We start from the raw sequence: 12026 nt of genomic DNA, 5'->3' as shown, positions 1-12026 counted from the left end.
GACTGATGCTTCATTGTTGAGTGTTTTTGGGTTCATCTTTTGTTTTGTTTTTCAGTTATTTCCTTTTCTGCTTTATTATACAAATCAATCTCACTTTGTATGCCTCCCTCCACTGGTTCTGTACTGTAACAACAGCCCACACATTGGGTTTTTTTTGTATTTTATTGTCTTTATCTTTTTTTTTTCCTTATCTATTTCTGTGTTCTTCACAATGATCTGTTGGCTGGCCCAACTTTATGTGTGATTGAGTGATTGATTGATTGCATGCTTAATTATTGTGTTCGTTATGAGTGTCTTTTCTCATGCACATTTAAAATTCTTGAAACACATATGTGTATTTGTATTTGGAAGTTTCCACTCAACATAGCTTGATATTTTATGTTCATTATTGTAACTCTGGCTATGCTTCATTGTGTTGACACTGTAAGTGAAACAGAAACAAATATTTCACCATTACATCAGTAGATGTAGCGATTCCATTGTTGTCATTAAACTCCATCCTAAATGTGAACATCGACTTATTCTTTTGAGTTGCAAATGTTTATATAACAAGGAGATGAATTTAAAAAACACACACATTTGCATCATCACAACTCAATCTGACGTCAAGATCAGTGCTGAAGGTGCAGTTACCACAAATGACCAGATGATGTCGCTACAATACATGAAAACTAACTGAAGCCTGTTTCCAGTCAGGACTTTACTCTCTTCTCCGGATGATGTCATTTGTAAACAAGGATATTTCTAAGAGTCTCTGAAAACAGATCTGCCCAAATAGCCGATTGGCTGACTCTATTGATCAATCATTCTTCTCACGTGTAATGGGTCTATAATCAGAAGTAACATCCGATATCACTGCAAACCAGTGTGTGCATCACATGTACATTTCCAGTGTTACTGTGAACTGCATCAGCTGTAGCCCCCACTGATGCCAGTCCGTGTCCACATCCACCAGTTCTGCTGGACTCATTGTACACATCCTTTTGTGTTGAAGTACTTCCTGCTCATGTATCGAGTTCTGTCTCATCCCATCAGATACTTCTCCCCTCTAATCTCATCACGGGATCTGCAGCTAAGTGGCTTGCAAAGCACCTGAGCTCACCTCACAATGAGGGGTGTGCACGACTCAGTAAGTGTGAAACAGAGACACACACACACACACACACACATTATATGTATGTAGACCTGAACTGGAAACGGCCTGATATCAGATGTCAAAGAGAATTGTTGATGATTCATTTGATCACTTCCTGCTCTGGCGACGTCCCCTTTCCCTCTGATCTTGACTGTTAATACATTTCCAGGCTGCATTTCCTTTATCTAAATCCTAGCAGATGCATTTTTGTTCTAATCATGTAAGCCGGGTGTCTTTCTCTGCCCCTGGTCTCTCTCTCTCTCTCTCTCTCTCTCTCACACACACACACACAGTGATCCCATCTTTCCTCAACAAGCTGTGTCTAGCCAGCCCCCCACAACAAGAGCACACCCATGAGTTAATCTGGATCACGGCGGTAATTACTGGCCGGGTGTCCGGCCAGTTGGAGGAATGGGAGTAGGTATGAGGAGGGAAGCAACTGTCCACTAAGGGAGGAGTCAAACAAGCAGTTCAACCCGCCGACCTTGGAGAAAACTATGAGGGAGGGTGGGAGGCGGGAGGCAGAGCAGATCCAAGCGTGAGCATACTGACTGAGTTCCAACACTGCAGTTCTCTCTCTGTGTCTTCCAGGAGTCCTGCTTGTTAGTCTGCCAGCGAAAGACGGAGAGACAAGTTGAAGGAGGACAAGTGTGGAGCACACCTTTGACAGGTGAGCAAAAGAGGACGTCTACCTTTTCACTGAACCCGGCACATGATTGAGAATATGTGAGTAGACTTGTCAGATTGCCTTTCACTGTCAGAAAGAGAGCGCGTGTGTGTGTGCGTGTGTGTAGGTATGTGTGTGTTTGTTCGTGTGTGTGTGTCTGTATGGCAGCAGCTGTAATGATCCCATCCCAGGAATTCAAGCAGACAATAGGAAGAGTCTTTCCACGCAGTTTATTAGTGTACCCAGGATACGTGTGATTAGGGGTGACTTCGTCTGATGCAGTCGAGTTGAGGGTGTGTGTGTGTGTGTGTGTGTGTGTACACCTCGGATGCCACGGTTCGTGTTGTTCCTCCAGCTGCCTGTCAGACAGACGCATTCTTCTTTGCGGTGTGATGCCGATGAGCGAGCGAGTATTTTCAGCAGCGGGAGGACGCGGTCCTTCTCCCTGCGTGTTTACCAGGGTGGCTGTTTCATTACGCAACGCTCGGCACGCTGCATTAGAGCAGCTGCCTTTGGCTCAGTGGCCGACAGAGACGCTGCAGCAGCCGGGCATCCTCTGCAGCATCCTGCCTCCTACCAACTGGTACCGCTCCCACTGCGAGTCCCATCCGTGCACGTCACGTTCTTCGTTTTACAGTGGAATGAAGCAATTCACAAAGGCGATTCTCAGATCATTCTCGTTTATATTTCCCTTCTGTATTCCCCCCCCCCCACTGCAGCTTGCTAATCGTGTCTAATGCTCCCACTGCAGGTTATCTTTCCTCTGTAATTGGCTCATTTTCATTTCTCTGTCCGACACTGGCGTCAGGAAACAGCGAGAGAGGGAGGCGGCGTAGAACATTCAGTATCAACAGGTTACTTTCCCCCCACATGTTTACACAATGATAGATGCAAGGTCTCTGTTGTTTACTCAATTTCTTTGTCACCATTGGACGACCGCCCCAAGGACACAGTTCAAGGTCTCCGCCCCTCCCTGTCTCCCTACCAGGCTGTACTGTATCAGCAGACACATGGTGACATTGTGCTGTGCTGTGATGAGTAGGAGGGAGCACTCATGTGATTTTCAAGAGGGGAGGTGAATCGCTGTCATTCATAGGAGGTTGGTTTGCTCAGCAGCTGACCCCCCCCCCCCCGGTCTGACCTCAGACACTGATCCTGGTTGTCAGCTGCTTCCCGGTTTCTTCCACACCCGAACTGTTGTCCCAGGCTCGGCCAGAAAGTTTAGCACATCCAACATGTTTTTGTGTTTGATATCAAGCAGGAGGGAGAGAAGATGGGGGGGGGACAATATGTTGACTAATGAAGCATCTGCATTAAGTGTTACAGGATGATTCATAATGTCTGTGTTCAAATTAATCACAGCACAATCCCTGACCTTTAACCTTTATTATCTCGTCAGGTGAGGACCAGTCATAAATTACCACCATAAAAGTTTTCTACTCTACTTTGAATTGCAGACAGTGTTATAGATATTCAATGCAATCGGTAGAGTCATTCCACACGTTTCACGCAGTAGAAAAGTCCAAAGTAAAAGACAGCAACATGCATACTTTAATGCTAAGGTAGTGAAGCACATTAATGTCACACAGTTTAGAAATCAAATCTCTGCATAAACTCTGAAAGCATGTTGACAAAAGTACCCAACTAAAGCAAACAGCTTCATTCAGGATCATTTATACACAGTTATTTTTAATACAATTGTTGCTATTTCATCTTTAAATCAGATTCATGTTGCAGCCAGAAAATAGAATTGTCAAACAATAAAAATAAAAAATGCATATAAATTGCTGTGAAGTAAAAGAATAAAGCAGTTTGGCAAGTAAAGTAGAAGTTACACCAAATAGTTCATGCATTTTGTTTTCTGTGTAGCTTTTATCCTAAAGCTTCATAAATCTATCTGCTATGGCCCAGCTGATCATCTCACAGGGCTAATTCCTGTTGGCGGACATTGGATCTCTCTGTGCTGCGGGGCCAAGAGCCTCTGGACTGTTTCAGGGATGTCAGCGGCAGAATGCAGCTCTGGCAGGACCGTCCAGGCAGCTCGAGTGCAGCATGCATGGGCAAGAAGAGACCTCTAAAGGTCATTTCGCTAAAGCCATTTCACTATAAGTGCATTTTACATGTTTACTGAGCAAGATGTGGATTTGTTTTTATTTAATTACTGCAGCAAAAATGCACAGCGCACATGCGGGTTAAACATTGGTGGAAGTCATCAAAGCAGGGAGTAAACGGTTTGATGCTTTTGTATGCAAGCCTCATGTAATCTAGCCTGTGTTTTTGTCTCTATTCATGCAGCATGCAGCGCTTCTTAGTGAACTGTCTGGATGCTAATCATCAGATAATCCCGTTAGGGTATAATGTCTCTAAAAGTTTTATTGTGGTCAGCAGGGGGGGGGGGGGGGGTTGTCTGCTCTAACTTGTTGTTTTGTAGAACAGTGTTGACTGCACAACAGACCTGCTCAGTATTTTTTGTAATAACATGTAATTATTCTTTTTGTTCTAAGAATGCAGCTTTTGTTGAAGACTTTATTTTGGATATTTGTTGGAGCACAAAGAATCACTCCTGTGATCCCTGAATACTGAACGTGGACAGACAGTGACTAAGCGCTGCTCCATAAATAATCTCAGAGCCTGCGTTTGCATCAGACGGAATCATAAGAAACAACCACAGGACGCAAAACATCCTCAACACGGCTGGGATTCCACTTTAATAGATTGTTAGAAACCCATCTCAGTGTCTCCCCCCACCTTTCATATTTTTTTTCAGACAGCTTGTTGCCCATCCAAAACAACAGCACCAAAAAGTTTCATTCCCACGTGCGATCATCTTGGCTCTTTTTTCACCGGCTTTGCTTCGTGTTCCTCTCGGAGCTGAGCTAACCTCACCAGCAGACATCAGAGGAATGCACTGGGCAGTACTCACAGTAAAGAGCCACTGGGTGCAAACAAAAGAAGCATGAAAAGGTTGAATACTTTGGAGCTCCATTTTCTTTGTCTCTGTCCTCTGAATGTGGCCCAGATTGAATTTAATTTCCTATTTCTGGCACTTATTATTAAAAATTGTAGTTCTCTGTTTTTATATTTACTACACAAAGAGTCCAGAAATGAAAGAAAACAATGCAGATTGACTTTGATCAACAGATCGACATATTTAGTTTCATTTAAATAGCGTAGCATTAAAATGATAGTAACTCACTGTTTAATCCGGAGCATGTTCATCGGCCTCTCTGGGAAACATGGGAACTGCAAGAGCAGCACAAGTTTACTCTGCTGCATTGATCCGATTTCCTATCATATTGAAATGTTTATTCATTTTAAAGAATCACATAAAAGCGTGAAAACCGTGAACCACGTCTGCGACGTTGTGTCTGGTGAGAGGAACAGTGAAGCCGGTTGGACGTTTTCCTCTCAGAGGTGTGTTGTGTGTTAAACACAAAGACATCTGCTTCAGCTTAGCGCTTGTCAAACGTGTTGTGTGATGCCAACATGTCTTTTGTTTACACCTGCATCCAACTAAAATGTTTTCGACGGCGCCAGACTGCACCGTAGGTCCTTAAACACAACATTCAGCAGCAGTTGGTTCATAGGATCTATTAATATTCATTATTCATTTGGGGGTGAACTGGTGGCTTGTCCAGGGTGTGCCTGGCCTCTCGCCCGTAGACTTCCCGGGATAGGCTCCAGTAGATTTTGGAGAAACGGTAAAAACACATACCTGTTGCAGTTCCTTCCAGCCTGATTCACGTAGACAGGCAGCAAGCGGCCTCCAATGGCCATATCCTTGACAACTGAAGTCTGCTTGTATAATCTCAACTCTTTAATGGGAACAGGCAGTCAAACGTAAACATCCATAAATAGATGCGACACTCATTTGGATGCTTGATTCGTGTCCACAAACACATGCTCAGAGTCCGGATGGGCAGTCTTCACTGCAGCTGTCCGCCTGGTTCTTAATCCCAATCCCACCGGGATCAACTTTCAAACAGGCAGCGTGTCAATCACCAGGTTATGAAACTAGCTCTTATAACACTGGTTATAACATAAATACATGATGTGGGGGGTGTTAGACATTGATCTCCGAGATGCAGCTGCCTTCAAATGCAACTTGTTATTAGATATCTTTAGCGATGGGATTTTAATTGGATTTTATGCACTGATTTAATTCACAACAAAATATAAATGTATTTATTTGATGATTTGTAGGGAAGGGTTCCTCCTGACACATTTACACCCGTCTACCCTCATCCATTACACAGATTAATATTTTATAATATTGACTTTGGATAACCCTAGAGGCACAGCACTCACTGTTTTAAAAGCATTTTAACTTGATCACATTAAATATGAAGTCACTTTTATCCATTTATTTTATTTTCTCTCTCTTTTTCTTCTTTTTTGGGGGCCTGAGCTTCTTCACCATGACAGCACAAAGCAAACACACATGTAGCCTTGTAGCTTTTTGAAATGAAACAGTTCACTGCTAGATCTGCCTACGCTTGGTAGGATGGGGATTCCAGCTGGCCAGATTCGGTGAGGGACAGGCAGAAAGAGCCACATATCTGCACTTACCTTGAACTGATTGAGCTTCAGCCCACCGGCCTCATAGACCACGGGAACCTTTTTTTTGCCAGATGTGTTTAGTGCATTCTTGTTGGATGTGGCTGGATGTAGCTGGATGTGGCTGGGTGCTCGGAGTGCGGCTGGCCTCAGTTTTATTCTTGGATTCAGCATATATATTTTTCTCAGTAATGGTTGTGTAAGGTTATCAGATTTTATTTATCCTTGTTTGCTTTATAACCCATGATATTTAAGTTTCTGGGCACATGATCATACAATCAGAGGTCCTTGAGATTAAAGTATTATTTCATAATTTAAGAATCTTTAAATGAGCTCATGACTCAGACCTGAGATTATCAGAATAGCTGTTCTCTGATGTGACTCACATCTAATGGCATCTGTTCACAATTTATGAAATGCTGTTTGCATCGTGTGTGTGTGTGTAATAATGACTTCATATAGTCAATCTAAGCAAACCTGCGCTTCCCTCACCTGATACATTTTTTTAGTGGATCATCTAGGACTGAGATTGACACTGAATTCATTTTGTCCTCAGGGCAAACTGCGTGATCGCAGAGCATTTCATTTAGCGTTAGCATCAAATCAAAGGCTCAGCAGGTTTAGTTAGCCCAAAACACATTCAAAGGTGACGGCATCCAACCTTCAAGGTCGCTTTGTGTCAAGTTATGAAGGAGGTGTTTTTGACAGCATTTGGCTGTATGTTTGTTAGCGGGATTACGGAAAAACTGCTGGATAGATCTTGATGAAAAGAAATGTGAAGATGGGTCTCGGTCTAATTTAGAGCCCATTCAATTTTGAGAGCGATCCGGATACCTGTCTGGATACAAAAAATAATAATCTGGATTTTCCCATTTGCTTTTTCAAAATGTTTGTAAAATATGCATTCCATCCACTCACCAAAAATCACAGTCATAAAAGGGGTCCGATGTGCACTATCATTAAAAATGTCTTCTGGATCTGATCCAGAATGAGGTCAGGAATAAATATTACATTTTAATATTGAAAACTCCATTTATGATTCGACTCCGATTCACTTTGACTTTTCATGGTTGGTGTATAAAGATAGCAAGAACAATTTAGACTATTTTGATGACGATCTAGATCAGACATGGGCAAACCCAGGCCCGGGGGCCATATGCGGCCCGTTGGTCTTTTTAATCCGGCCCGCCGAACTTGTCCAAATTATATCATTAAATATAATTGTATTATAATTGAACCTCATTCATTTGACCTTTTCCTTGTAATGCTACCTGTAAAAGGCCAAATCCTTTAATGCAATAGCTTTCATGTGTCATTTATATTCGCTCACACAAATACTCCATCCATCTGTGCTTGGTCCGGCCCCTCTGTCAAATTTTAGAACCTATTGTGGCCCGCGAGTCAAAAAGTTTGCCCACCCCTGATCTAGATCAACATGTGGACGGTGTAAATCTACGAGGGGAATGAGCTGCTCGGTGCAACAGCATCAGACACTTTCAGAAGGCAGAGATCAGAGCTCTGTATGAAGTGTAGGAGCATGAACAATGCAATCGTATGTTCGTGTGTGTGTGTGTGTGTGTGTGTGTGGGCCTTATTGATGAGGTGGGGACAGAGCTCAGAGATGTGCTCCCCGTCCTCCCCGTCTTTGGTTCTGAGTCGTTCAGTACAAGTGCTCTTTGTGCCAGCCAGAGATCACATGTCACAATATTTGAACAGCTGCAGACGATAGTTGTGTGTTTGCTCAGACACATTAAAAATTAGAGTGAACATTGGTTGTGTGTTTGCTCATTTCCATCCACGCAGAGGGCAGAGATCTGGTGTGATACAACAGACTGTGACAATTTGTGGAGCACATGCAGAAGCAGGAACAGGAGGCACTGTGGTTAGCGCGGTGACATCACAGCACAATGTGCTGGCGACGCATTCGGGGAGTGCCCCGCCCCCCACCCATAGCGAGTTGAGACAGGCTCCTGCAACTCCCATGACCAGTAAAGCGGACGATATGATTTAGGGTCGATGACGGTATTCCTTTATTTCCTTTACGCTAAACCTTGAACGAGCAGCATTAAAAGCACGCAGTGTCCGCTTTGTGTGGTAAAATACAATATTAATATAAGGGCTACAATGAACTGTCAAAAATGCTGCTATATCTGAAGACCTGGCCCAGAGACAATAACAGATCAATTTGTTGCTATCAGACACTATTGGCGTTAAACACACTGGCAGCTCCGTTCACGCTGCCACATCTCATTTCATATATTAACCCACACATGTCGGTATTGGAGCTTGAAGATGCCATAGTATTTAGATTAAATAACTGGATGCTAAAGGCTTTAGTAGGTCCAAGAGCTGCTATTGCGCTGCAACAGTATTAACTCATTTAGCGCCAGACATTTTCAGTGCCCCAGTTTTCTCTCATTTATCCCGATAGTCCAAGCCCCACAGAATATTCTTTACTATGACTATGCAGACACCGAACCCACCACAAGATGAAAGATTAAAGTCTCTTCTTTCATCAGGACAAAAAAGTGTGTTCTTAAAAAAAAGTGTTTTTTTAAACGTCTTTAGACGTCAATGGCATTGAATGAGTTAAAGATAATAATGGGAAAAGATATGGGGATTTGTCTATGTTCTTGCAAGTACTGGTGACATATTGGTAGCTCGTGAAAGCTAATGTGTTTCAGATATGTGTGTGTGTGTGTGCCTTTGCCTTTAATATTTATGTCAATAAGAGGGTATTTGGTTTCTGTTCTTGGGCTGTGTTTGTGTGCAGACCCATTGTAAGAGCTGCAGAACCGTCATGGCCGCATTGTATCAGCTTCAATGCTTGACTGAAACCATGACCTCAGCCTCGGGGGGGGGGGTACTGAGTCAACGTCTTCCCACCTGAGAGTCACATTTAAATTTAAATAAACAACAAGTTGTCCAACTCTTTTGAAATAATAAGTGCAGGTCAAGTTGGGGTCAAGTGCATTCCAGCTTTTTGTGCAGAATGAGAAAGCGGAGCTTTAGCTCAGCTTATGTTGCCTTATGCGATATGGTTTTTTATTAGGGGTGGACAGAATCCCCCTGCAGACCTCTTGGAGAAGATAACGGTGCTGTATACGTGAAGTGACTTGTGCAAAGCTCGGAGATCATGGTGTAAACAGCAGCAGAGCTCGGCCTCGTCTGCGGCGGTAATGAAAAAGCTTTGCTCGGGACCGTGTTCTACGGCTGCAGATTACAGTTAGCGCCTGCGTGCTGGTCACCGTGCAGCAGCTTTGTGTCAGCTGTGGGAAGAAAGGGGAGGGTGGAGGAGTGCTTGGAAAACAGGGAAAAGAGGAAGAGAAAAGGACGACAGAGGACAACACTTTAAAATGAGCAGAGCCGAGTACAATTAATATAATGGCCTAGATAGAAGGCCTGACGCTGCTAGGAGTCTGAGGCTGCTAAAGGGCTCTGACCAGCTGCAGCCTGTCGGAGTTCACTGAAAGATTATTCACTCAGATTAATGGGAATAAAACGTTGCAAAAATGGGAAACTTGACAAAATACCAGTTGTTTTGGCCAGTATCTGCTGTTATGTCCCCGTTAGGAGGCATGCAGAGCACAGGGGTCTCTGGTAATGGTAGAAACATGTCAGACAAAAATGCATGCATATACACACACACACACACACACACACACACACACATTAATGATACTTTATGCATATACCAGGTATATCCTTCATATATGTGTTATATTGAATCTATCATTGGAGAGCTGTTCTTTCTCTGAGCTTATGGCCTGTGGCAGCAGAACCTGTAGATATATTTCACTCTCACTCAACATGACACACGCTGCTTTCATTCATCATAAAATATCGTAATACATACAGTAGAATTTAAATTCCCTTTAACAGAAAGCTGCGTTTAACCCGTCATATATGACTACTTCCAACCTAATCCTGTGTTGTTCCAAAAATAAACCTGTTATCATAACTAAGGAGATCAAAAGCAGCACATTGGTCACGCAGACTGGAGCGGTTCAGTATATCCCTGCTGAAGATGAAGGAAATGAACCAAACCATCAAGCAAAAAGGTTAGATAGTTAGTTATAGTGAGATGATTGAACCATTTAAACCATGGATTTAGAGCCAAACACTGTTCTCCATGTTTTTTCTATGTCGGTCTATCGACTTCAGACGGATCCTATTGAATTAAATAACATGAAGATTATGCTTATGAGGAATAGAAACACACTTGGCTTAAACAGGATTCTTGTTTTGTCCTGTAACATAGGAAAAGATGTCCTTACACTATAAACACAGAAGCTAAATCTGTAAATCTAATACATTTTAATATAAGAATGATCTGGATACCAATAATAGCCTTGACTGGAAGAAACTCTTTTTGCCATGGTAACTGATGTTTAATTCCTCGCTTGTGCCAGCTGAATGCTTGAGTGTATTGATCTGTGGCCGGCTGCCAGTCAGGGATTGGTCGGCTCGAGCTCCAGGAAAAAAATATTACAATTTAACATTGAAAACCCTATTTACATATTCAAAACTCAGTAAAAAAAAAAAAATGCATCAACTCCGATTCACTTTTAGTTTTCATGGTTGGTCTATAAAGATACCAAGAACGATTTAGAACCTTTCGATGATGATCCAGATCAACATGTGGACGGTGTCAATGAGCTGCTCGGCGGCGGCTAGCGCTCTCTGAGTGATTTTCTACTTTTTCAATGTTTGACAAATACTGGCAAGTAATGACTTCCTCGCTTTAAATAAAATGGTGAACAGTAGTAAAGTGAGGAACAGCCAATACAATACTTCACATCAACTGTATGACACCTGAACTCATCACGATCACAGCTGTACTTGGGCCATCCTTGGGCCTGAGTCTGTATGGCTCAGGATCAGAACAGGGTCATAGGGTCACTCACAGCCATGACCTTTGACCCTTCTAACTTCTAGGAGATGTTGAATTCGTAGCTTGTCATGCTAGCAGCTCACGGACACAGTAAATGGTCAGCAGCGTGAGCCGCACCCTGACCATGTGCTGCCGTTTCAGTCTCCTAAACACACACAGTTAAATTTAGACTGGCTCAGACCGACCACAGACACACACAGACCTGAGGTTTCATCTCACTGTCTCCCCTCGGCCTCGCCTGGCTGCTGTGTTTTCAACTGAGTTATTGTGCACTGCCTTCCATTCCTGCGTTGGACACACAACCACGTCAGACGAGCACGCACACACGCACACACACACACACACACACCTCTCAGTCTCCCATTTTCTCATCTAATATCAGCAAGCACATATTTGACTCCGGATTGTGTGTCAGCTCCCGAAGTCAGCCGAGCAGTCGAGCGCCAGCGTTGAATTTCTCAGCGCTCCACTTCAGCTCAACCCCACCTTTAAAAGATGCCCATTGTGTCTGTTTGTGCTTCCAGGCGGCCCTCCCATCTGGGAACCGGTGGAAGTCTGACATCACCCCCCCGACTCATCCCTCCCTCCGCACTCTCTTACGTCAGTCCAATCAGAGCTCAGGGAGACACAGTCATGTGAGAATCCCCCCCCCCCCCCCCCCCCCCAGTTTTGGTTACCATGGCAATGCGCACTAGTCCAGACAGCATCTAGCTGTTTTGAGAGGAGGGGGAGAAAGCGGGTTGCAAGAGACTGGTTAAGGAAGGGAGGAACAT

Source organism: Brachionichthys hirsutus, chromosome 5 (genome assembly GCF_040956055.1).
Source record: "Brachionichthys hirsutus isolate HB-005 chromosome 5, CSIRO-AGI_Bhir_v1, whole genome shotgun sequence".
NCBI lineage: Eukaryota > Metazoa > Chordata > Actinopteri > Lophiiformes > Brachionichthyidae > Brachionichthys > Brachionichthys hirsutus.
The sequence above is the reverse complement of the archived record's forward strand: the minus strand, read 5'-3'. Positions refer to the sequence as shown.